Genomic DNA, 27,653 nt, shown 5'->3' with positions numbered 1-27,653 from the left:
TTTAATAAACCGACTGCTCTTCCTAGGGAAAGAAATGCCCCGCCTAGTCAGAAATAGCGGCTTTTATTGCATGCCAGAAGTTCAGGTTTAAAGCCAGGACGTGTCACACCACGGTGGTGCCTGTAGCGTTGGCGGGTGAGTCACAGCCCATGTTAAAGCTGGTTTAAAGGTACGTTTTATTTGCATTTTTACTGATCTTTTTTTTCCCTGTACGTCGCTCCCTTTATCAGAAATAATATGATAAATTGGAATTCCATGCTAGATGCTTTGGAAGCGAAAATTCCTCTCCGTTGCCCCAGGAATTTTATAGTTACTACAAAAAGCCTCTGAGGAACCAAACAAATAGATTAGGGGGTGGGTTGCGTGCACCTCGCTGGGTTTGTAGGTGACCCGAGGTGTCTGGCTGGGCTGGGGGCCGGCTCTCCTGCAGGAGTTTTTGCATCAACTGAGCGAGGGATAAAATACTGCTTTAAAAGTCTCACTAACAGGGACCCTTGTACCGAAAAAAATCATTCTAATAACGGATGTGGTCTCAGAAATCACCTTTGTGATTTTTCCCTAATTGTCTGGCAACATCAAAAAGGCCACTTTCACAAAATCGCCTATTTAGGGAAATGGCAGCGGTAATGTTTCCCCGGAGATACAAAACTGCAGGCTCCGAGGTGGAACGAAGTATTTTGGAGAGGTTTTCTTGAGACACAAACCAAGTGAAAAGTGAGCCCCGGGGGTAGAGATTGTCCTGCAGCAGCTCAAGAAATGGCAGCAAACAATATATAGGATCGAGAGGAGAGGTATAAATAGAAACAAATACAGCAAGCACAGGGGGAAAAAAATGCTAAGAAATAGAGCATAAAATGTAGCTGTAAGAGGAGTCATTACTGATCAGGCTAAGAATACAGCTGTGGGGAAAGAGCCCTCTCCCCTATTTCACTTACACGGATGAGCAGAGCTCTTACACTTGACCTTTGTTTCTAAATCATCCTCGGAGCAGCGGCGGGAGCTGTAGAATTTCTTTTGAAAAGGGGCAGATCCCAAAGGGATCCTACAGGGAAGGAACAGGGGTTAATCTCTGGCAGCAGCACCGTGAGAGGGGGAAAGAGCTCGGCTGTGAATGCTGGGTGAGAGGTGCCCGGCAAAAGCAGGCACCTAAAGTTGGCCCTGCATTTCCACAGAGGAGGGTAAAGCAGATAATATTGGAGGATTAATTAATCTCTGTCGCCAGAGCAGTAAATGACTGCACAATTTTGTAAATGGAAATACTTTCTTTCCAATTTTCAGTGTGGGGAGAGGAATGAAATCCGTGCTTTACCCCATGGTGGGATCAGAAATCAGCTTCGTAGGAAATGCCATCGCACTGTTCGCATGAAGAAAGAGTTAATACAGTAGGAGCCCAGCACTTTTTTTGCTTTTTAAAAAAGAAAAGGGTATCTTCCACAAATGTACCTGGCAATTAATCGAGCCGCCAAGAGCAACCATGTAGTATTATCCACTTGCTGAATAACTAAAATTCCCTCTGGAAAAAAAAAAAAAAAAAAAAAAAGCAAGCAAAAAAAAAAAAGCGAAGAGAGGAAAGCTTCTGCATTTGTTTGTGAGGACTGTTACACTGTGCCAGGCGGGGGGTGGGGGGGGGGGAAGAGGAAAAAAAAAAAAAAAAAAAAAAAAGGAAAGAGAGAAAAAAAAAAAGGAGAAGGAAAGGAAGAGAGAGAGAAGAAAGATTTCTCACCAAGCCTCAGGAAAGCCTGCCCCACAGCACATTCAAAATGTCGGTGCTCCCGGAGGGCTTTGCCGGGTTCCCCGGGGAAGGGGGGGTGGGGGCCGGCGGAGGTGCGGGGCAGGTCGGGCGGGAGCGGGGCCGGCGGGCGGGGGGCCCGGCTCCGAGACCGTTAGGTTGTCTGCCACGGTTCCTCTCCCCTTTCTCTTCCTGTCCAAATATTTTTAAATTTACGCGCCTTAAATAACAGTCTGATTTTATTTATTGAGTTTCCTCCGCCGGCTCTGCCGCCGCTTTCGCCTCGCTCCCCCGCCGCCGGGGCCCCGGGGGCGGCTGCCGGCCCGCGCAGCGCTCCGCGGGTTTTCCGCGGTCTCCCGCCTCCCACTCCGCGCTTCCTCAGCCGCTTTTCTTCGCAACTTACACTGTGCCTTTTTTTCTTTCTTTTTTTTTTTTTTTTTTTTTTTTATTTTTTTTTCTTTTTATTTCTTCCTTTTTTTTTCCCCTTTCCTTCTCCCTTTTTTTTAAATTTTTTTTTAATTTTTTTTTTTTTTTTTTTCCTCCTCCCTTTCCTCCCTCCTCCCCGCAGCCGGGACTGGAGCCTCCTCAGCATAACCCCGGTGCCTCCGCAGCCCCTCAGCCGCAGTGAGTACAGACAAGGGACCCACATCTGCCGGGGGGATGTTGGTGACACAAGAGTTGCGGTTGCTGCCCGAGCATCGCTCCCGATGGAGCTCGGGGCTCTCCCCTCACCCCAAAATCCCCCAGCCCGGATTTCAGGGATGCAGAAGCATCTTCTCCCAGCGCAGCCCACGTAGGAGACAAAAAGACACTGGTTTGTCTCCAGGTTCCCTTAAAAAATTGGAAGGAAGGTGTTATCCCCCAAGCCAGAGCTTCTCATGACCTTTTGTTACATTTGAAAATTACAGACAGGCAAAAGAGGGGGGAGGAAAAAAAAAAAAAAATCCACCCTTCTCGGTTTCTGTATCACAGAGGCAAGGAAATGATTCTTGGATAGATGACATGGCACATTTCTGATACCCAGATGTGCCAAGTATTGCTCTGCAGACCCGAATCACAGAGCACCACTCGAGAAACATTAACTTCTGCCACGGAACTGAGTGGTAAGATGGCTTCTTGCTTTTTGAAGAAGCACTAAGGACAAATCGCCAGGGACATTTTAGAGTGTTAAAGGTGACTGCTCGTCATTCTGTACTTTCCCCCAGAACATTTGAATTACCTTTCAGCACCCTATCAGTTAATATTGTGTGAAGTTCGTCTTAAGGATCTACGAGGAGAACTCCCCTATGCTGGATACTTCAGAATAACCTTGACCTTTCATTAGTGCTTATCCTAAAAGATAAGCCATGCAGGGAAAGCAGGGAATTGGGCAAGGCACCTGCAAAAGCCTACATGAAATGTCTCTATTTTTAAACCAGTGTCAAAATGGCTTCTGAGTCCTAATAAACAAGGGACACCGAGGGGCTAAGAGACAAAATCTCCAGCTTGCTGGCAAAATTCCGATTGATACACACAGGACCCTGCATGAATTTCCTCAGCCCAAGATGCATTTTCTGCTGTTAGCCCAATCAGCACTGCTGAAACTCACACTGCCAAAAAGGGTAAATTCCCTCTGAAAGAAACTGAATCAGCCAAAAGTATAATCAGCTTTTCAGGGAAGTACAAGACCACTGAACCATGTTTCCAGTTGCATTTCTTTGTTCCTCTGTAACTGCTTTCTGATATTTGTAGAAGTAATTAGGTGAGCCACCGGTAGTTATGAGTATTTTAAATAATTAAAAAAAAAAACAAAAAAACCCCACCCACCTCATTCTGTGCAGCAAGAATGAGCATTATGCTTCACAGTGCAGCCACTGAAAGGTTAAAGTCAGTTCACAGCTCCTGGTGAAAGTTTTCGTTCAGCAGACAGTGCCCATCAAGATGGTCTTTCTTTCTCCTGTTACACCCTGAGAGCAGGAAATGGGGCAGCATTTATATGGCAACACAGCCCCCTTCCCTCCTCAGTAATATTATCAACAAAATGATATTTTAGTGAACACTTTTATCCACAGAGCTAAATAATATTTAAAAGAAAAGATGCTCGCACAGCAGAAACCACAATAAGATGCAATGCCCTGTAAGAACACTGAGTATGCAAAAGCTTTTCAGGGTCTGACCCTCACGAAACACAAGAACAATCCTGGGTACACATCACATTTAGATGCAGAGTACACTGCAGGCCTGAGTAAGTGCTTCTGGTTTTAAGTTAATTGCAATTTTCTGAGGGAATTAATTGTAATGATCCAAGGGAGGATCAGCATGTTTAGGCCTTAAGTTATTAACATCTATTCCGATGGAAATAGGGACATTGGGATACACTTTGTCAAATAAAAAGGAGGGCTTCCTGCCTGGGGTGTGTTACCACTGAGGTGATGAACCATTTGAACATCTGCACTTCCAAACCAGGCCTGCCAGGCTGGGAGTGTATTGATCAGACATGAACTTTTTCTTACATCCAGTAATGCTGGAGAACAGGCAGAGAAGATTTTCAGTCCACAGTAGCTGGAATACCAGCAGGCCTGGAAACTGAGCTGATAATTGTAAATAGTTCCTACAGGATGAATTTAAAAAAAAAAAAAAAAAAAAATTCTGAAAGGAGAAGTACACCCTGCTAGAAAAAAACAGCTTCATATCTGGACATACCATAGTTCTTGAGGGTGTAACTGTAGGTGCACAAACAACCTGTATTTAATCTCTTTAAAGGAATTTTATGGAGAACATCTGTAAAAGAGAAAAGCATATTTGTTTCATGAGCACTGTGACTTTTAATAACCTTGCTCCAACATAAATTCTCTAAATAGTGTGATGCCTGTGGATTTTTCAGATGCAATTTGGTTTAGTTCCTGTAAAACGAGCTGAAACAAAGAACTGTACTACACTATGGTATATTCACAGTATTCACAATCCAGCCCTGTATTATATATTAGGGTCTAGAACAATTTCCTTCCTGTACAAGCATTTTAATTTATAGAAACATATTGTTTTGTGTAAAGAAGGTAGTAGATAATTAACTGTATTAATTTAATCTAATTATGGGCCTCTGAGGCAAAAAGCTGACACTTTTCATTGTGGTATATTCAGAGAAGTTAATTGAAAAAACATTGCAGCCACAAGGCATAACATGCCCATCGTGTGTCTGATACTGATTCTTTTCTCAAAAATGGGACAAATTTGATGCTCAGGAGAGACAGGGATTACTGCTACTCACCCGAGTAAGGCAAAGTCTGGGGAGGCTGGTTATGCAATGCTGCAGTGCACTGCAAGATCTGCAATTCCAGGGCTAACCACAGACAACTTAATTTGCCAAATTGCGAGATGGTTTTGTAATGTACACAAGTATCTATTACAAATTAAGAAAAGATTGAATGCATTTTTAGCTGGGTTGGAGGTCAGAATTTGAGGAGCTCTGCTTGGGGAAGCTGGGTGTCTGTGTATCAGCTCTCAGCTCTGTTTCATCTTTAGGAGGAACCAAGCAGCAGCAGCAGCCTTACCCCTAGGAGTTAACAGGAGTGTAATTTGTGTTTTGAAGCTATCTGTGTGACAAACCCAGACACTGACAGCAAATCATCAACACTTGCAACTCCCGAGCATATAAAATTAAATGTATGTCAGACCATCTGCAGGTTCAGAGTAAATTTTCCTATCACCTGATACATACCAAAACTTAATCTCCTGACAGCAGTGCTACTTTCATTCTCAAAAGGAAGTAAAGCAGCTCAGCTCTGCAAAGCTTGCCCTCCAGCTGACAGACAGGGCTGGTTGTGGGGAAGCATTTACCATTTATGTTAAAGAAATTCCAGCTGGCAAGATGAATCATCATATTAGAGGCAAATATCACCCTTTGCCCTCCCCAGTTTATCACTGCAAGGGTGATGCCTGCAGCTTTAGCAGCACCACGGGGCAGGACACCTCTCCCTCCACCTCCAGCTGCTGCACCCCCAGATTTTGGGCTCTCTCTCCCATTTCTGCCCCTGGGCACACAGAAGCCACTCAGCCCTCCTCAGCCCTCTCTTCCCATGTCTCCAGGTGTTGCTCGCTGGTGGGAACAGAAATTGGGAAGGCAGTGCTGGAGTGTGCCCAGTGACTGCGGTGATGCTGGAAGCTCTCTCAGGTGACAAAGAGCCCCAGGGAGCTCAGCCCAGGGCCTTGCTTTGCTCTGCCACTGAGGGGCACTGGTAGCAGCCCCACTTCGAATTTTAAAATTACTCAAAATCTTCTCAGAGGTATTTTGCAGCAGTATTTTTTGCCGTGGTTAAAAAAGCAGCGTGTTGCACTTTAGGCACTTCAGATGTTTGTCAATAAAATCAGAGGAAGCCTTAAAAGTAAACAGCTAGTGACATGTGGTCACCTTAACTCTGGAGCTCTGGCTGAAGAGATCCAGAATGTTTGATAAAGCAGCTCTCTAGCAAGGAAAAAAACCCCAAAAAAGTGTGGCTATGGATGCCATACCTGATTCCTGTTCCTGTACCATTACAGATAAATCACAATTTGCATTGATGTCCAAGTCAAACAATCAGCCTGTTCTTAGAGTTCAGTCTGCACTCACTCTTCTCCCTTGTTGCTTCTTTCTGCCTGGCTCCTGCCTTCTCTTCCTCCTCTGTGCTCTTTTCAAGTAACTCCCAGCTCTTGCTTTTCCACACTTTGTTTATCCATCCCTCGGATCCCTGGCTCCTGCCTCCTCATACTCTTCTCTCACTATTTTAATCCCCTAGTTTATTTCCCTCATCTGCACATCCACCCTCTTTATTTTTCCTTAATTATCTCCCCTGGCATCTTATCTTTACCTCCATTATGCTTATAAACCTCCTTACCTAATATATCACACCTTTCCCCACTGCCTAGCAGAATCTCACTATAAATCCATGTATAATCTTCTCTCCCCACACCCCACTCATGAAGAACAGCTTCCACAACTGATTCCTGCCCACCCCATCCTTGTTCTCCTAGGTGAAACCCTAACCCTGGACACTAAGTTGTCTCCCTGCCATCTGCCACCTTCACCTCCTCCTTTTTGCTTTCTCCTCCCCAACTCTTTCATCTTTGGGAGCCATCCTCCTTTTCTCACTGCCTCGGCAGGAGAGCCTCTTGCCAGGGGTACCCAGACCTCGCAGCCAGAAACCTCTTAAGAATGCAGGAGGAGAAATCGCCGAGAAACGTCGCTCGGTCTCCTCTGCCTCAGGCAAAGCCCGTACTCGGTTGCTCTGCAAAAAAAAGCTGCAGATGGTGCCTGCACGCCATGCAGCAGCCAAAGGCAGGATGGGCTCTGTCAGCACAGCCTGAGCTTCGGAAAAAATTCAGCTGCCAAAAGCTAACAATTCCGAACCGATCACGTGCAAACGGAGATTTTGTGGAGTCTTATTACTTTGTTACATTTGGATGCACATCTGTGAAACCACACAGCGACGGTGCTGCCAAATTCCAGGCTGCTGCTCGAAAAGGTAGAGGGGATGGAACCGGAGCAGCGATGGTTCCATTCCGAATTCCTCCTCCAGAGAACCGGGGAGGGTGACACTTCTGAATGAAGCAACCGGGTTATTAGTTTTGAATACGGAGAAAATATTTTTGTAACCTTGTTCTTGAAAGCGGCTGCAGTGGTTTAGCTGGAAACTGCCAAAAATTAAACCTGGGGCAGATGCTTGGCTTGGAAAATCCCAGCCCAAACAGTTACAAGCAACTGAAAACACGATGTTATTATGAAGCACTGGAGAGGATTAAGCAGAGCAGTTCCACGACTTTGGCCTCAATGTGGAAGATTTTTACGTCACCTGTAATGAATTTAATAATAACTTTGTTGAAATAAGGAGAATTCAGTCAGATTTCAAGTTGTGGGTTTTTTTCTGGGTGAAGATATTTCCTCTGAAAAGAAAAGTTACGATCCAGGGTGCTCTGAGGTGAAGAGGGGAGTGCACTGGGATTGAAACTGGGAGCACTGGGGCTGAAGGCTGTGGCAGTTTCTTTGGTAACAAAAGCAGCTTGAAAGGTGTACAGAGGTACAGAAATAGATGATGAAAAAGCATTTTATGGCTCTGAGGTGAAGAGGAGAGTGCACTGGGACTGAAACTGGGAGCACTGGGGCTGAAGGCTGTGGCAGTTTCTTTGGCAACAAAAGCAACATGAAAGGTGTACAGAGGTACAGAAATAGATGATGAAAAAACATTTTATGGAGATGAAACTTCATGAAGCTAGCAGAGGGAAGAAATTGCTTCTGGTGGGAGAACAGCAAAGCAACAGGAAGGGAAGTCCCATCATTTTGTTAGCTCTGGGGTACTTAAATATCTGGCTCTGCTCCACGTGTGCCAGTGGATTAAACCCAAGGAGTGAAGCAGGTACCCACATCCCCACAGACTTGGTGCAGGTCCCCAGCACAACCCCCAGGGACACCACAGCCTAAATGGCTCCTACAGGTGCCCCACATCTCCCTTAGCTCAAATCCCCAATTTGGTTTTGCCCTCACACACCAAATGAAACACTTGGGCAGCTCAGGAGCTGGAACCTCCTTTGTATGGCAGTGGAGCTGCCAGTCAGGGCACAGGCTGGACAGCTGAGGGAATTACCTGCTTCAGACACCTGACTTAAACATTTGGCCACCTCCCTGCTAGAGATCCACGGATACAGCTGGAGAAATCACCCCTGAATGTTATTTTGCACTCAAAATTATTCCATTTCTCTGCTGTGGATGAAGTGAGGGGGGTCACAGAAATCCTAATACACAACAAACTGTTTGCTAACAAGTACATTCAGTATTTTTTTTTTTTTTTTTTTTTTTTTTTTTTTGTCTATACAATTAATACTTTAAAATTATTTTAGCCGATCTAATGGACTGTCTGTCACCTGACTGCACGTTTGCCCAAAAGACATGTTCTGGCTTGAAAAGAAATTAATTCAGGAAGTCCTGCAGCCTCTGCTTTGCAGGAAGTCAGATGAGGTGCAGACTGGCCAGTTCATCTCTACCAGTCTGTTTGTCTAGGATTTTAGCAGCAGAATCACACTAATGCTGTAAACTTTCTATGCAATTAAAGTAGCCTGAAATCCCATGCATAGCTTGTGTTTGAAGACATTGGGTGGCACTCAAGCAAAATGTTTTATGTTCATGATCATGATCATAGAAATTATGGTCAAACTGGTGACCTGTGATAACACTGCAAGGAGAACAATAGGAAATTAAAACCCCTTAAGCAAAACTCCATCTTCCTAAACACAAAGTTGAATAATCTTGCTAATGCTTTTGCTTGGCATACAAGATCTTTTGCTTTTCATAAAAGTGCAGGTGTTTAACATGTTTAGATTGCTTTTCAGGTTTAATATTAAGCCTGAGCTGAGAGTGCTGAGTTCTGGGAGCACTGCAGCAGTCACACAATGTACCTGACTCTTAATGGGAACTCATGCTCAGCACCTTTGTCCATTTGATACAGTTCCACCTTTTTTTTATTTTTTTTAATTTTTTTTTAAGCAGGAAAAATGACCTTTAAGGATAGCAGAAAAATTGGCCTGACAACATAATCTAATGAACCATAAAGCAGCCTACAAAGAGAAAAAGTAGCAGGAAGTTCTTTCATACCAGGTATTAAAAATAGCCTGCACCAAGGCCTGGAATGCACACAGCAGCTCTGTAACGATTTTTCAGTGACATGCATTAGGAAATATTCTCAGTAAATGTTTTTCCTTCCTAACACCCAGCTGACTTCTCTCAAGTTGGGCAATTCTTCCTAGAGATGCTTCTAAGAAGTCTAAAATTACAATGTTCACTTGAATAACCTATCTATTAGCAAGCCACATAATGAGACCATCTGATGGTACAATTGAAGTATTTGAATTTAATGCACCATTTTCATAATGGTGCCAAATGAAATACATGATGGAATCCACTCCTTCCTCCCCCCTCCCCTCATTAGACTTGATTTATTTCTGACAATGTAATAGTTTTGTATTGAAGGCACCAAAAGAGAGAAATCACTTGGGGTACAAATCTTAAGAGAACAGTTGCTATATGGGAGCACTGAGAATTCTTTCAAATGTTTCCAAAAGGTTTGCTTGTTATTAGGTGCCTTTTATAAATGGGAGGTATCTGTGGAGGACTGAGAAAAGCTGTATCTATTTTCCACCACACTGAGAAAACCGAAAGGCAAATTATTTTGAAGAACATTTTCCTCAGACCTTTCCCCAGAGATTGAGGAGCCTTCCCAGAGATTTGGCTCTGGATCTTTGCAGCATAATTTGAGAAGGTAATAAAGGAGATGGGGAATAATCACAGTCTAACTTTTGGATTTTCACAGTCCTAATGTGTTCTTGATTAACTTCATGTTCAGAACCAATCTGCAACATCCTCTGCCTATAGCAGGGGGATCCTAAGGAAAGCAAATTTTTTGTGCCTTTTCTAACTTCTCTATTAAAAGAAACAATCCCTACCACAACCTTTAGGCTTCTATGGCCACCACGAGCTCACCACAAACATTACTGATTTCACTTTATATTTCAGAGACACCAAAATTCCTACTGTGAGGGCTCACACATCTCTCCCACCACAGCCAGCAGCTTAACTAACACACAGTGCCAGTGTTTCCCAGGTTTTTGCTTATCCAGATGTATCCAGCAGCACAACTGGGGTCACTTTTCATCCCCTACTCATGTCAGTGACAGGAAATATTATGGTGGGTGAAATTCTGCCTTTGTTTAGTCTCCTAATAGCATGTTTTTCCCAATTCCTGTAATGGATGTTAAATACTAGAAGCTCATAAATGGTCAGATATGACCATGGTAAAGCAATATGGGTATTTTTTATTTATTTTATTTTATTTATTTTTTTAAAGATGAGTAGAATTAGTGCTGGGTCTGGCTTTCCTGAGATGCCTTTACAATATTTGCAAAGCTTAAAATATTTTTTGTGGAGCAAGTGAAGCTTCAGGCTGTTCTTCTTGAGAACACAGAAAAACCTGACCAAGGCACAATCAGATAAAACACCTGAATTATTTTATCTTCTTACAGTTCTGAAGAATGATAGAATTAAAAAAACAAAAAACCCCCATATTTGACATGTGAAAAAACTGTGCCACATTCCAAATAGCTTATTTTGGAAAGCTACATGAATAGTTAAAGCAGGACAAGTTAGCCTCTTGCAGGGAACCTGTTGCTTGATAAAATACTAAGAAATATCTTAATTGGCAGCCTGAAAGAAAATGAAATAGGGCAGACTGAATCCATGTCAAAAATCTGTACCAGAAGGAGGAAGTGAGCATGACAGCTGAGATAAACATTCTGCTTTTCACACTAACAAACATGATTTTTCAAGATCAAGGTGTCTTTAAGGCCATGGTAGATAATGGTAGATAAACTGATGGTAAATAAATGGTAGATAAACTGATTAAATTAGCACCAAATTCATTTGCTGCTAGTTGCTCTTCTGCAAACCTATTGCTGGGAATCCAGTGCCTAAAAAGCAATTTGTGAATAAGTCAATACTTATTTTCCTACACGGATAGATATGCAAAGCTGGGGCTGTTTCTGAGGGGAGGAACACAGCTTCATGCATCGTATTCAGCAGTGCTCTGAATTACAGGAAGAGGCATCATTCAGGCTGATTACTTTACATGGACTGAAGCAAATAACAGGCTGTATTTTCTGACAGATTTTCTGACTGCTTTCATACAAACAAACATGCCTTAAATCAGACTTTGTCCACTTTGAGGAAAGGATATTTTAGAGCAAACCAAGAATTACCTTTTCTGTAATCTGTATTCTGTATCTACCTTTTCTGTAAGCTCTGCTTCCCTCGGTCACTTGTGAATATTTCTGAGTTTTACTGGATACATTCACTCACTTTTCATATGAGAGTTGCTGTCACAGAATGTGATATTCAAGGTCAACATTGCAAATGTGACTGTAATCTTCTAGTTAGGCTGATTTAAAACCTCAAGTCTTTTCTGTCCCTAAACAAACATGGGAAACATCATTTGCATATTCAGAGAAAAATATTTCTTTCTTTTTCCAAAATCTGCTGATATTTTGCTTGCAATTTTCATTCACATACTTTTATTATCTTCATTAAACTTGCTGACGTATCTGAATTAACAAATCTTATTCCTAAATGGGGCAAATTTGAGATCATCCATGAAAACCAAAGCAGAGCTCTGCCAAACCACATTTGCATCCATTTTCCAGAAAGGAAGAGACTGCTCTGTAGCACTGAAGGTTACACTTTTGTGGTGGGAAGAAATTCTGATTTTTACACTGTTTGCTGGCTACACACAAGAGAAGAATGGACAATACAATCTGAGCTTGGGACAATGAACAGGATGTCTTTAGAATATTTTTATTACCTTGATCTTTTCTTCTGCTTGAGCCAGCATTCCCCTTGAGAGGAAGAGAAGTGATGCTGAGACAACTTATTATGGCAAATTAATTGTACGGTCTATTTCCCAAGCCTTTAATTTGGCCACAGCAACCTGCTTAAATCAGATGATTTGTCAGAAAGTGACATAAAAGAGAGACCAATTAAAGCCTCTTCTAAACAGGGTAAGGGAAAAATCAAATTATTTAACCTCACCAAAATTCACGTTACTTGAGATTTTTTTAAAAGGTTGCCCGAAGAGGTACACTGGGCTGAAACTTTTTTTTACCCCTTGTAACAGTGAAGTCTGAAAATTGGAATATTAGTTTAGGATAGACATGGGGATAGATGCACCTGCTCAAACCTGAGCCATCTACTTGCAAGGCAGGTCTCTACCTGCATGGGTGGAGATGAGTCCTTTGTGAAGAGGCCAACACATGAGGTCCCTGCTGCTTCCAAGCCAGTGAGTCTGAATTTAATCTTTTACAGCATGCTTTGTTTTTTTATTTTTTAGCTCTGGCATTCTAGGAAGTATTTCCATGTGTGTACCCCTTGTCTGAATCCACTCCTGTCTGTGGGCCTCTGTGATTAAGCAATCCTGGATCCTTAACCCATTGTCTCCAACTTCCTCAGCCTGCTGCCTCAGTTCTTCCCCCACAGCTGTATGGATTGCAGCTTCTCCAAGTCCAGTTTGATTCAGACTGTCAACATAGCCACTTTTGCTGGGCATAAAACCTTTTTTTGGATCAGAAAGGTAAAATGTTCTAGCTAAATTTAAGGAATATTTTTCTGAGGAAATTTAAAGGCAGTGGATACTGGAGACAGATTAGAATTTGGCATTTTATCAGACTCTCAAGGAAATCTCTCCCTGAATAAACTCTGTTTCACTGGGAATACTTATTGTTCAGGAAGCAACACTTAAAATTTTCCTTGTCATGAAAGAATTCTGTAGAACTCACTAGAAGAAGGTTGCATATCACCCAAAAGAAGACTTCCAGTAGCCTGATTACTGATGCATCCACTTCCCACAGAGCAGAGAGGTGTCAGCACATGCTGCTACCAGGGCATCAGTCTTTGGGAACAGGACACAGACATTTTACTTACAGGAAGCAGAAGATGAATAGACATGAACACAAGTTTAGCATTGATAAAATACTTATCCTGATGCACTCTGAAGACAATAATTTTCCACCTTGTTAGCATATCCTCAAGATGGGATGGAAATGGAGAATTACCTTTTACAATATGAAATTCCAGAGAAATGTGATTCATGGTTGCTCAGGGATTCTTTTTGCTCAGCTGACCTTGAGGAAAAAGATGTTTCATTCTGTGCCTTGTTCCTTCCTTTCCTGGCTCCCCTCATACTTTTGAGAAGCCAGTGCCACCAGTGACATTTACTCTGCAGGCTCTGTGCCCCTGCCTGGTCTGCAGATGGGGGACAGGAGCAAAGCCCCTTGCAGGGACTGGGCACAAACGTGTCCTAAATGTTACTGAAAAATCCTAATCTGAATCCTGCTCCCAGATATCCATTCATTTATTAAGAGCAAATACAGCAGACAACTAACGCTGCACTTTTTTTATTATTCAAACCTGCTGCTAACAATGAAGAAGCTGATGTCATTCCCTGGATGTGACAAAAGGACTAATATTATATGCAGTAAAAACAATGAGTCAACAGTTTCTATGCCCTTGAGGTCACAGCATTCAACAGTTTTGAAAGTAGACTGTTCTTTTTTGTGCACAGAGCTGGTAGCTGTACATTAATACAAAATGTGTAAAATTAAGATACAATTTGGAAAAAAAAATATTTTTTTAGTTTTAAGCAGAATGCTTCTAACTAGAAGTCCAATTAAAATAATTTATCAGATGAACTAACTGATTAAATTTTTGCCCAGATATGTTAAATGTAATAATGCAAACCACTTTTTTTAAGTTAAAACCCCCCCATTATCTCTGTTATCATTTGTATGATCTTGAGAGGCATTCTGCAATCCTCGGCATCAGTAAGAATTGTGAGTATTAGTGCAGCAACTAAATAATATTAAATGTTCTGGAGATATTTTGTAATGGTCTGCAAGATAAGGAAGACCTTTAACATGGAAATGTGTTTTGAGAGGCAACTGAAAGCAAGGATTCAGACAACCAAAGCTTCTCAGATTTTCTGGAATGCATGAATTTTTGATCCAAACCTGGCCAACAGCTGCATTTAGCTTGGGGTAGTGCAAGAAACTCCTCATACAGACAGTGAAACAAGCACAGAGAAGCTCCAGGTCATTTAAGTCAGGAGAGTCTGGAAAAGAACCCAGATTTCTCAATCCCTGTCCAGCACTCTGCCCACTGGGCTTCATTGCCTCACTGAGTATCACTTGGTAGAGCTCTTTTGCAAAACTAGATATAACTCAGCAACTTCAAGCATTTTTCAGTTCACCATACTGTTGTCTGTAACAATTTTATTTTGTGGAAAAATAAATGTGTCTAACTAGATCAAGCTGCTGACACATGATCAAATGCAAGAACATCCCAGGCCAGTCTCTCTTCCTGTTGTCCTTGCAGACCAAATCCAGAGACATGAGAGCAAACTGGATTATATCTAGATTCTTCAGTGTGTGTAAGAACAAATATAATTTTGCCTGCACTGAAGAAGCTGACAGTGTTTCAGAGCCCTAGTGTGGAATAAATAACACACAGCATCCTGACAACTAATTTAAATGCAACCTTAGACTCTGAATCCCAAGGAATTTCTTCTGGCATGCTGTCAAAGCTTTCTCAGTTTATGCTGCCCACTGTATTGTTTCACCTGAAGTAACTGCAGACATAACTTGTACAGTAGTGAGTCCCAGGCCCATGTTATACCTAACCCAAAATAGGGAAGAGTGCACCTGGGAGGCAAGCTGCTCCTTACAGCTTTACTAAAGAAGTAAATGCAAGAGGGATGGCTCAACCTGATCTTTAAACTCTTTGTCTTCTAATGCTTAAGAAACTTTTATCTTTCTTATCTTTCTTTCTTATCTTTCCCTTTTATTTAAAACAAATATTTAAGCCCTAAAAATATCTCAGGTGTTCTAGAGTCAGGTCACCCTGCTCAAGGCAGATGAGGAAGCTTCTGAGTTATCCAGCAGTCCTGGGGGCTCTGGGACTCCACACAATTCCTTGCAAGAGACAGAACTCACAGGATGTTAATGATGAGGATGCACTTATGTATGTAGACATTTCCACTACAAATTCAGGGGCAAGTTGCTCTTACAAACTCAAATATCTCTTACTGCTTACAGAAAACCAGCATCTGAATGTACTGCAGGGAGATTCACAGGTGCAGCAGCAGTGTTAGGGTTGATGTTCAAGAGAACACACATAATTTTTCCTTTCCTGGGACCCATACAAATACACCTAATTATACTGATTATATCAATATACCTAATTATATTGAAGGTAAAGTTATTATTGCTCTATTTAATAAATAGACTTAGGAATAAAAACAAACACAGGGGCTCATACTACACTGTGTTCCAAGAAGGGATCTTAACCTGACCTTTGTTTATAAAGCTCTGATCCCTGCAGCAAACTTTGAAAATTTCATAACATTAAGTACCTTAAGTACCACTGAAGCTGCTCCTTTGTTAAACAGGATATTACAAGTTTAAACTACTGACAGAGATTCCTATTTTGGAAAACACTGAAGATCACATTTTAAATTAAATGTATCCTCGTATTATTTTGTAAATCAAAGCTTACCTAAGCAGGCAACACTTCCAAAAGAATATTGTAATAAGGCCCCTTCTCCTCTGCAAAAAATAAAGGAATATTAACTTAGAGAAATCAGCCCTGTTATGTTTAAAAATTTTGCTAATATGAGCAAAAACTAAGCAAAAGTAAAGTTCTGTTCAGTGGTAGTTTGACTGTCAGCACAAAAATTTCAGAGCAGCAGCATTTATAAATTCAAAAAGACAAATGTATGCTTGATGATGAATAATATAGATAGAAAACAACAAAAAGCTTTTCATGAAATGGTGAAGGAAACCATTAGGCTTTGGGCTATTTTGGATACGTGTTTGTCACATCACCATTAGATCTAGTGGTGGATCAATTCTTTATTATTTGTTGCAGTGTCTGTTTAGAACCTCACTCATAACCATCATTTCAACAAATCACTTTACAGAGTATAGCATGATATTATTGATCTGCAATGGTTGCAATGGTATTATAAACTCCAGGATTATGAACAGGAAAAGTATCAAACAGCATTGACTCTAATTCTGGTTTTCCTGTGCCATCCAAGTGAGATCATGCTGCAGTATGGATATGGATTTAGCTATTGCCCAGGGGGTAAAATTTTTTTGATGTTCTAATTTGCTTCACATTTCTAATTTATGCATTAATACAGGCAAGAATGCTTTATAATATTAAAAAAAAAAACAAACCCAAACTGCTTAGCTGGAAGGCCTTTTGAGAGAACATCATATGGTTTCCACTAATTATTCCATAAAGTTAAGTCTTTGTCTTATTTTCTCTTCCCTGGTAATTTTCTATTTTGGGGAGTAACAAGGGGGGAAGCTTTATACCAATTTTAATCTATTTTCCCTTGTGGAACAAAGTAGGAAATAGTCATAGCATGCATAATACCTTAGTGCTGTCCATGGAAAAGAAATTGGCATACAGACTGTGACAGAAATTCCCATCCTCTTCTGGACAGATCCAAACCCCCTTCCAGGAGGGAACTTGGGTGACCATGACTTGAGCAGGAATTTATGGATGGAGAAAAAGCCTCCTCCTGAAACCCAGTATTAGCCAAGCAAACATCAAGGGACTTCAAGTGGGTATGGTGGGTAGGCTCTCTTATTGAGCTGAAGAAATAGGGCAAGATTTTAGATGGAATCATTTTCTTGCAGAATGTGTAATCTGCCCTGTCAGTGAGAATGAATTATTACCCCCACACAGCATTCCATGTAGCTAGAATGGTATTACTCACCCTGCTTAGCAGAAACTTAGTGCTGTGGTTTTGGTGACCCACTGAAAATTCATTCTGATCTTTCTTGTGTTTTCAGATGGAAATGTACCATCTCCTTCTTCAGCTTGGATCAAAGTCTATACTGAAATTTTTATTTTTTTTTTAAAGTGATTAAGAATAAAAGTTTAAGTGTATTTATTTGTAAATGCTGGTTATGGGCCTCCCATAATGAATCAGCTTTTTTCCTAAAATCCTTGCTAAGTACTTACCAGGAAACTATTTTCTTTTGCAAACGCCCCATTATACACAAGTTTTTAGACAAGAATAAAGCATTGCTTTTGAAAACAGGAGTGGCTATTATCACTTCAAAAGTGCTTATATGTATTTCCTGTGCTTAGATACAGGGTAGCAATAACAATACCACAATTACCAGAATGTATAATCTATAATGCAGCCCTGTGTAAATCACCAGAGAGCTGAAGGAGTTGCACACATCCTGCAGGATACCACTGCCACTCTGAATTGTTTCCGGTTAACACTGTGCATCTGCAGGATGATTTCTGAGCTCTGATCACACTGACTCCTAACTTAGACTACTGGAAGTTACCTTCTTCTAAGATTTAAAAGGATTTAAATATAGATTTAAGTATAGACACAGAGTTAAAGCGTGTTTGGGTCACGATTGTCTGAACGAGAAACCAGAAAACCAGATTTGGAGGAGAAAGAGTTTCAAGGTTTTTCAAAAATCACCCATGTGGTTTTCAACAAGAATGAAAAATTGGTGCAAATGTTGAAAGGGCAAATATTCAGGCTTTCAGGTTGGTTGTCAAACCACTACAATAAAGCATGCCTGGGCTTTACATACAGTGGAAATGTAACTGTATGATCTCAGATGCTCTGCCATTTAGCACAGAACATCATTTCTTCTCTGTATAAAATCTGAAAAATACACATTTTTGAAAGTAATTTAATGAAGTCAGAGATAAAGCAACATCCAAACCAGAAATCCATACATTGAGTTGCAACACACACTGCAGCCATCTGATCAGAACAATCTTACAGGACCACTCTGGATATCACTGTGGTGACTGAGTCTGTTCAGACCACCTGGACTGACTCAAAAATTCAATCTAGTTGACCTCTGCAGTGACTTTGTACTTTTAGTTAGTTCTCTGATTCTGACTTTCCCAAACAGATGTTAAGACCAATGTAAAGTTTTCAAATACTGTAAACGACTTTAAAATGTCATTTTAAAATGTGATCCTTTAAAAAAACATCAACAAAAAGTGGTGGCAGTTGTGTTATTTAACTGAAAATAAAAAAGTTGTGTTACTGAACTGAACTCAATAAGCCTCCAATTCTCATTCTACTTTATGGCTGGGGGGCAGACCATCTTTCATGGGATATATATAATTTTCACAAGCCACAGGAATTTTAGTATGATTTTAAATAACAATAGAGCAATTGAGAGAAAATATATTAAGTAAAATCTGTTAATTTTTCTCTTTCTGATACAGGCCTACCATCCAAAAAAGAGATTCTAGAAGGAAGTGGCAACCAACTAGATGCTTGCTTGAAAGGTATTCTAAATGATCCCTGTTTCTTGCTGCTTTTGGTGTAAAAATATTGTGATAAGTGACTCAAACTTTATGCATCCACTGCAAAAGCTCAGGGAGAATATTTATTGTGTTAGCAAACATACCTGTATTGCAGAGGTCACTGAGAGAAGCAGGGCAGGGGTGCAAGCAGCAAGCATGGCCATGGGCAGCTGAACTCAGCACACATGTGCCAAGAGGAATGACCAAAACCCTCTGGGCTTCAGCTCTTCTGGGGCATGCAAGTCTGCTACACAACAGGACAGCCTTTCAGATCCACACAAAGAATTTTTTCCTGTAAGCTTTATTGTCTTTTCTGTACTGGGTGGTTAACTCATGTACTCATTTTACATTCCCTGTTACTACATTTTACTTTCTCTAGGCTGATCTTGTGTAGAAAGTTGCCCAACAACTCGATCATCTGTACTAAATACAGTTTGAGATGGCTCCTTTTTAACCATGATTGAAGAATTAAAATTACTGCTACTTCTTACCTGCACATACTCATCCAGTTGCTCTCATACCAGGTCCCTCTGTAAGCACTTCAGACTCCTTTGGATTAATATTCAACTATATGTTCTCATATGACAGGGTAATGGGGAGCCTGGCTATCCCTGGGTATATAAAAAACCCTGAAAATTAGGCTACCATGTGCCACAGTCACACCAGAGTGAAAACTGACTTATCTGAAGCTGGGGATGAACAACTCTGCTTGTCCAAATCCAGGCTGACTCTTGAGGCAGTGCTGAAGCAATCCAGGCACGCATCTCCTCACGGTCTCCGTGGTCTCCACATCCATGGGGCACAGTGTTTGTGTCCTTGCTAGGACATTCACAGCTCTCCTGGTTGTATCTCTGCAGATCCAGTTCTTCTCTCCTCATCTACCTGTCTGCTTTACCCTCTGCTGTCTCTTCAGTTTTGCACATGATGTTGGGCAGTCACTGGGGTGTGGGTGTTGATCACACTCAGGCAGCAGGCAGACCCAGCTCTGCTTACATGTGTGTGAGTGGTTTTAAAAAAAGCTTGCAAACCAAATGATATTATGCTTATAAAAATTATTAATCCTCAAATCACGCAGATAGTCGAATCAGTTATAAAAGACAGGTAGAATTATCACATATTTTTCTGATTTATTGCTAACTTTTTAGCTGTGGCACCACCTTGTGGACATCACTACATGATATGAAAAGGTGACTGGTGACAACTAATACAGAGCAAGCATTTTGGGAAAACAACTACATTCAGACATGATTTGCTGAAGCAGAGTAAAATAACTAAATTTAAAAAACCTAATCCTAAAAATTCACTTACAAAATAAAATTTATAATATCTTAATCAATGTACTCAGATATCTTTGCAGTTTTTACCAACTCCTCTGAGTATCAAGCAAGAAGAGGGGGAGCCTTCTGTGGTTGCCTATTTTTGCTACTTGCCTGATGAACTGGCAGTGTCTAAACCCCAGTTCTGTTGCTGTTGTGCAGAGACATTACTCATGCAAGCATCCCAAGCAGCAAGATTTGCAAAGTCAGAATTCTAACACTGAACACACAGAGAAAACCTTATGTCCTACTCCCCAAATGTAAAACTCAACGTTAGTACCCAAGCTAAGCCAAAACAAAATTCATCCCTGACAGAGATGAACTGGTGGACCTTTTAAATGCTTGCAACTGCAACAGCAAATGAATAAATAGAGATGTAGTTAACAAACTTCTGTGGGGAGGTTTGCTTGGCATCTAAGGAAACTTTTAGAAGAAATGGTGTAGCATTTGAGAAAATGAAACCACTCTGGGAAGAAATCAAGCACAGAAAATCTTGGACCAGCTCAACTGATACACTGAGCACTGCCAGCTGGGAAAGAGAACTCATTGTGATGGAGTTTGCAGATCTTACCCAGGGATGTGGTTTACTGACTGGGGTTTTTTGTGACATGTTATTCACATGGATTCCACAACCTGCATCCTTCACTCTTCTTACAGCTATGCATGTTTAGAAAAAGAGGTAAATAATAATTGCTGCCACCACTGCTGCACAGTCTTGGAAGAAGAGGGTGAAGAACACAGCACTGGCATTAGCATGGCCTCTGGACACTCTCTTGGCTGAAAATAATCTGATTTACAGGCACTGCACCAAGAAAGAAGCTTAGGTGGCAACAAAGTTCAGAGTAAAATTTACTTTTTGTTAAATAACCACTTCAAAAAATAATGATAATTGTAGGAGAAGTTACCAGCTGAGAAATGGAAGACTGGATTACAGGAATGGAGTTAAAAGAGCTAAAGCAGCCTCTGAGACAGTCCATCCCTGAATGAAACAGATTCCTAATCTGAAACAGATTAGCAGGAAAGACCAGAATATACATCAATATAGATTTATAGGAAGCTAAGAGTTTACTAAAATGTCATGAAATGCAATTGAATATCTTGCTCAGTATAAAGACTGTTTAAGAAAACACTGGAAAACCACTTTTAGCTAACATAGCTAAACAGACACAGAGATGGCTGGGCCAAAAGAACTTTGCAATTAGTAAAAAAAAGTTGAAGCAAAAAATGACAATGTACTTTTTACAGTAAACACTTCCACTAATAACATAAATTGATAGACCATACCTGCTTGAGTTCCTGGGATACCTGAAACAGAAGAGTCTGAACACAGAAGATGCATACCATGAAATTATTTTCACATTAATCTTTTTAACTTTCTTTTTTATGTAGATATTTTAAACCATTTATCGTTCATTCCAGAACAGACACTACTCTTGTTGGAACTGGTTTCCTTCACTGGGGAACAACAGTATTGTACCTGTTTTAAGAAAGAACATTAAATAAATTTCATTTATTTTCCTTTAATACCAGATAAATTAAAATATCTTTTTTAATATGACAATGACAATACAATTTTTACAATACAGATTTTTTTAGAACTGTTTCTTAGAACCTCAATTTTATTTTCTTTATTCTTTCTTTTATTCTTCAATAAACAAAAACCTATCAAAAATTGTTTTCCTTTAGTATATTCATACAGTAAATTTCAGTTATTGTACTATTTATGCTTAGAAATTTCCCAGTGTAAGTGCACTGTTTGGAAAAAATTTTGGGCTTCTAAATAAATAAAGTTTATTCTTAGTGACTATTATAATTATTTTAATTTTAATTTATTTGTTCTGAATGAATAAGGAATTTGCTTCCCCTTATTCATACATTGTGCAGACTGTCCTTAACTCATCAAGGTAATTCTGTTCCCTGTTGCAATCAGTTGCACTTGTGCAGCCTTATTAATGGTCCTGGATGTATTTGGATGGAAGTTTTCATCCAGAAAATTGCAGCAGTGGTTACAGTAACCCTGAGGTGAGTGACACAGAACAGACTGTGCCAAGTCAATTCTTATATTGAGCTCAGTTTATAAAAATATCTTTCTTATCTTCTTGAGCAGGTGAAAATGTTATTTTGTGTTCATACTCATTCCCCTGATTTGGTTTTAGAAAGGAAGCTAATAAGCTGTGTGGTAAAAAGAACCTTTTATTTCCAGAGTAGTATTTTCTCCAGATTTGGAATTCCCTTGAATGTTTTAATTCTCTCTCTTTCCTGAAAGTCAATGAAGTACCACAGCACTATATTAGAATAATTTTCTTTATTTCTTGCTGAATTAGAGTATCACTGGCAAAAGCAATTTCCACAGCACTGGTGACCTTATAGCACTTGATGTATTACAGAAGCAAGATAGAAACAGGATCAGAGGGCTCTAATAGTTCAGAAGTATTCAGTATAAAACCACTTACTCAACTCACAGATGGAGAAGACAAGATCCTGAAGTTCTGGTGCCACTCTGCAGCTTGCAGCCAGCTTTCTGCACTTCTCCATTCCACCAGCACCAGAAAATTGGATAGAACAGGCAGAAATCTGGTCAGGCTGGAGAAAATCCTAGGAGGTTAAGAATGAGAAAGCAGCCAGTGCCCTTGGGGCAAAACTATGGGAACAAACCCCTTGCATTGGGGAACAAAGGGGGTTCCTACCCCAGGGAGAAGTGGAGGTGGGCACCAAAGCCCAGGCATGAAAGTTTCAGGGGGTCCTTTGCCAAGAGAAGAATGTTGAGGTGGCATTTAGAAAGTTTGCAGAAAGGGATGGATAAGCCCAGCCTCCTCTAGTCCAAATGCAGAGCTTATCTGGTCTACAGAAAACCAAAATGCACAACTCTCCAGCTATCAAAGGCAAGGTAACATTCTCAAGTTATTTAATACTTTTTTTTTTTTTTTTTTTTTCCATTGAATGAAGGTTGCATAAGCCTCTATGCCTATTAGACATAAGATTTAATTTCCTGTATTACTGAGAAATGGTGACTTGGAGCAATGCCAGGCTTGGACAGCTATAATAGGCTATAAATTTATAAAAGGAAAACAGCAGAAGTAGGAACTGCTGCTAGAGGTATCCTTTTAAAATAACACCCTCCCCACCAAAAATCCCCATCCCACACAAAGCCTCTTGCTAACAGAGGAGATATGCTGTAAAAGCAGTAAGTCAGGGGAAAATGGTGGCAGAAGATGGGAACTTAATGACTAGGTTTATTTGACCCTCATTTGTTATTTATGCCTGAAGACTTAATTTTGTGGCTTCAGGGTGGTTTCCTCTGTTGTAAAATATGTCTTCTGATAATTAGAATGGGTGTTATTTATATATTTATGTCTCAGTCTAGAACACACAATGCAACTCCACATACAGATAATAATTACCTTATTGTTACTTACTGTTTCATTTGTTGAAGTGCAAATAAATAAAATAAAATGCTTTATAATCCTTGTGTAATGTTCCTCTATTTCTTGTTTTCCAGAGTGCTTTCCTTCTTTCTTAGAAGCCATATGAAAGAAAAAGAATTTTCTAAAGAAGAAGGATCCAGTATTCTCAATACTGCGGGTAGGCTCCTCAGCATTTGCACTATGGAAAAATCACAAGTAAATCCTCCTATCACTATTCAGCTGATCTAAAAAAATTAATTATCTCTACCTTTCTGTAGAATCTTCTGTCTATTAGGAAATGGAAGCCATTTTTAATTTCAGCTTTCTTATTCTGAAAGTGCTAACATAATAGTTACAAGCTAGCTGAAAAAGTGCCATAGAATATGCAATGTAATTATATATTTAGATTTTGCCTTGTTCAAATTATGACATTTTCAGCTTAATATCAGTACTAGTAAGGACAGAAAGTGTGCAACAAACCAAGAAACTCTGCATCATAAAGTACCAAATATTCCTATCTAGAAGAAAGTATATGGCAAGATTAAACTAAAATAGGCTTTCAAACAGAAAGTGAGGCTCTTACTATCTGCAGTCCAGCTGAAGTGAGAGATCATTCTGGGTACTGTCATTGATAGTAAGACCTGACTCACTTCTATATTTGTATATTTAAGTAAAAAATCACTCTGATGAGATATTCAAAATACTTAGTACCTCCCATTATGCTTTTTCTGGGCCTCAGCCATCTGGATGTATTTCAAGGGTCACTGCTTTTGATTTCTTTAGGATTCCTACAGTCAAGTTCCAGCTAAAACCCTGACAAGACATAGGAAAACTGCTTCAAATATTCACAGTTATCACTGAGGTTGGAAGCATCTTTGGAGATCATCCAGTTCAACCCACAGCTGAAAGCAGAATGACCCAGAGCAGGCTGCCCAGGACTTTGCCTGCTTAGGTTCTGAGTATCTTCAGAGATGCCAACTCCACGACCTCTCTGGGCAAACCCTATCACATTCTCTTGTCTCTTAAATCATCTTCATGGCCCTTCTTGGCATCTGGTCCAGCACATTCATGTCCTTCTTGTCATGGGCAGCCCAGAACTGGGCAGAGTACTGGTGTCACCAGTGCTGAGTAGAGAGGAATAATCACCTCCCATGCCCTCCTGGCAATGCTTTCCCTAATGCAGCCCAGAATGCTGCTGGCACTCTTTCCCAGTATTTATATTTTCCAAATATATCAGAATTTTAAGGACATGATTAGTTGTATATTTTCAGAGCCTGTTATTTACGAGGGTATTACAAAAGGTATTATTTTGTTAATACATGTTTTATGTCACTATCAGGGATACATGCTCTTCCTAAGTAACTGACCCATTAAAAATAGATGTTTGGGATGACTATGTACAGCCCTGTAAAAACATCTGTGCACAGCACACTTCTAAAGGTTAACACTGAAAACCTTTAGCAGTGCAAGTCTGGTATCTTTGTAGGAATGGAAATCTTGCATCTTGGAAAACTGCAATTCTACAGAATATGAATATGAATTCTCAGCATGAATTTGAATTCTCAATTTCATCATGGGGTTCGTGTTGACATCTAAAGATAGGAGATTAATTACCATTATCTTTAACTCAGAGATAACCTTTCATAGCAGTAACATCCAGCTCATAAACTTCCACAGTTTCCAAAAGCACTCCACATTGTTTAAGGAGCCAAAAATCCAGTTCTCCCTCCTGTACTCCTGAGAACCTTCCACTTCCTCTGCAGCTGCCACAGTGCAATTGTGCACTTTTTGAACTGACAAGACACAAATTTTCTTTGGAGAAAGGTCCATAGACTTTCCAGTGAGTCCTCAGGCAGCCTAAAGCAATGAGATGTTCTACCAGATTTGTTTGTCTTGGCACAGAAGAGAGCAACCTTGTTCTTGAAAAATCCACATTCAGTTCCCCAACTATAAACAATTTTCATCAGTTCTTCCATCTGCAGTATATGCCTTTGTTTGGCAAACAATTTGCAGTGTTTCTTGTTATACATGTCAAATTGTTTCTGTTCTGCATGAGCTATGATGACTTAAAGGACCAAAGTTCCATGTGGTGGATGGAGTTTGCTCCCTCTGAACCAGTGGCAGCCTTTCTGCTTGGGTTGGTTCAGGATTTCTTTGCATTTCTTACAGGCTGTGATTGCAGAAAACAGGAACAGCCAGGCAAGGCAAAACTCCTTTCCATTAGTGAACATACCACTCCATGAGCCAACATACAGTCTAGCTTATGTCCTTGTACCTTCTGGAATAGTTTAAAGCAGGAAGCAAAATAGTCTTCCAAAAATACAAAAAAAAAAAAAAATCCTTTCCATACTTTTTCCTATAAAGCTATGCCAAAAGCCCTGGGAAAGCCTTTTGACTATTTAGCTAACATGCTCAAAAGAAAATTGGGAGACTGGCAAAAACCCACAATGTAATTAGGACAATGCTGGGATTCAGATTAACATTAGGAAAAGCAAACACCTTTCACACAACTCCCAGCTCTCACACACCTGTACTGAAGGGAGATCGAAATTTAAATGCTAGGAAGCAGGGTGGCTCTTCCCAAAACAACAGGAGTTTGGCCCAGGTGGCCACAACCTGCACGAATTTTCAGACTTTCAAAGTGCCTCCTAGCAGCCTCTCAGCCTCAGAGATGCTGAATGTCTTTCTCAGCTTTTTCCAATGCAGACCAGATGTTGTATTGTGATAGTTCTCTCATGGGCCTTTTCCATTTCGACTTCCCATCAGCTAGGGATCCAAAGAGACATTACTTGAAAAACAGGAACCATAAAAGAGCCAGGAACTTATAAATTAAAACATAAACATTAATTTGTTTTCCAAGATGCAGATGTCTTTTGTCAGTTCAAGCCTTGATCTCTGCACCAGTTAAAGGCAACAGTTGTTCTGTGGAGGCATGCACTGGAAATCAGCCAACGGGCATTAACTTTTGGTTCTGATTGAACTGGGGAAAAGCTGAAGCAGAGAGCCAGAATTAAAAGTTGTGATCAAAATTAATGGCTGATGCCATTAATGACATCAATACCAGAAAAAGTGTCTTATCATAAGGAACAGTAGAATTATTGAGCCTTTTTGGACAGGGCTCGGAAGATTTTCAAGCTGTCTTTGGCACTGGGAGGGGCTTTTCTTTCTCCTTACCTCAATGATCTTTTATGGACCAGGATCCATCTCTGGGGCAGTGGATCCCATGGAAGTGGCCAAGGTTGTGGCCCTGTGGCACCACCACAGCTCCCCAGAAAGGGACAGGGCTGGAGGAGGAAGGGACAGAAGCCAGGGACAGTACAGGTGCAGAGTACTGGAACAGGCTGACACCACAGGCATGAAAATATAACTAATGAAAGATAAATACTTTAAATAACTCTTTTGCTGGAATACTACAGTAACATCAATATTGTTCTTTAATAGTTTCTAAAGCACTGCATCCCTGCAGAAGTTATTTGCCAAGACAAAACATGTTCTGGTCAATAAAACATGAACTTTGGCATGAAAGATTGGCTCTGGTGAGTTTTATAAAGAGCAAAAGCTTTCCTCCTGCTGATGAAAAAGAAGAATCTGCACAAGCCACCTAGCTGCAAAAACCTATATTGCTGAAAATAAACCATAAAGCACTATGCTAAAATTGCACACCAAAGTTGGAATTAAAATGTCATTGTGGAGACACAGTTTTAAGAGAAAACTTTCATATATTATGAGCACAAGTGCTCAGAGCCCAACTGCAGATACTTAAGTTGTAGTAGTTACTTGTAGTAACATATCAAGCCGTGTTTTCAAATGACCATTGAAAATCTAGCTTTTAAAATGCTAAATCACTTGCAATTATTAAATCTGGTAATATTTTGTACCAATAAAATGTAATATGCAAAGATTAAAAATAGTGGAAAGGCCAGAGGCAACCAGAGAACACGTTTACAAAAATATGCATAATGAAGATAAAAGGATGAAGGCTTTTTTAACATGACCTACATGTGCACTTAATTTTTATCTTTAAAAAGTAGCAATTTCCAAGTCCCACCTCTTCATTCCCTTTCAAATCAGTTTTATACACCTACACAACTTTTCTGCCAGAATTACTTACTTCAAGTTTACAATTAAACTTTGAATTTCCAGTCCTGCTATATTTTCTTAATAAAATATAGTGATACAAGAGATTTTCCTAGAGCCTTCTGCTCAGAATAAGTAAACAGTTCGTCCTTTATGCCAGGGGTTGCTAAAGTCTTGATATTCCCTTCCTTCAGAGCAGACAGAGGTCAAAATTGAGAATA

The 27,653-nt window shown here is 40.3% G+C and overlaps 3 long non-coding RNA genes across 3 annotated transcripts; 1 reads left to right on the top strand and 2 right to left on the bottom strand.

The window, feature by feature from the left end:
• Nucleotides 1–69: 69 nt before the first annotated feature.
• Nucleotides 70–26,880, top strand: LOC139798951 (uncharacterized). Its single transcript, XR_011727043.1, has 4 exons — nt 70–169; nt 2,298–2,353; nt 18,555–18,617; nt 23,451–26,880. It is a non-coding gene; the product is annotated as an uncharacterized lncRNA (long non-coding RNA).
• On the bottom strand, nt 146–22,497 carry LOC139798953 (uncharacterized). The gene is made up of 8 exons (XR_011727045.1): nt 22,405–22,497; nt 21,236–21,428; nt 18,740–18,879; nt 16,713–16,933; nt 15,825–15,874; nt 4,412–4,489; nt 3,536–3,675; nt 146–1,042 (listed from the first exon to the last, which is right to left on the bottom strand). It is a non-coding gene; the product is annotated as an uncharacterized lncRNA (long non-coding RNA).
• On the bottom strand, nt 22,497–26,007 carry LOC139798952 (uncharacterized). The gene is made up of 3 exons (XR_011727044.1): nt 25,884–26,007; nt 23,368–23,554; nt 22,497–22,546 (listed from the first exon to the last, which is right to left on the bottom strand). It is a non-coding gene; the product is annotated as an uncharacterized lncRNA (long non-coding RNA).
• Nucleotides 26,881–27,653: the final 773 nt, after the last annotated feature.

Source organism: Heliangelus exortis, chromosome 8 (assembly GCF_036169615.1).
Source record: "Heliangelus exortis chromosome 8, bHelExo1.hap1, whole genome shotgun sequence".
Lineage (NCBI taxonomy): Eukaryota > Metazoa > Chordata > Aves > Apodiformes > Trochilidae > Heliangelus > Heliangelus exortis.
This window is presented reverse-complemented; position numbering and strand designations above follow the sequence as displayed.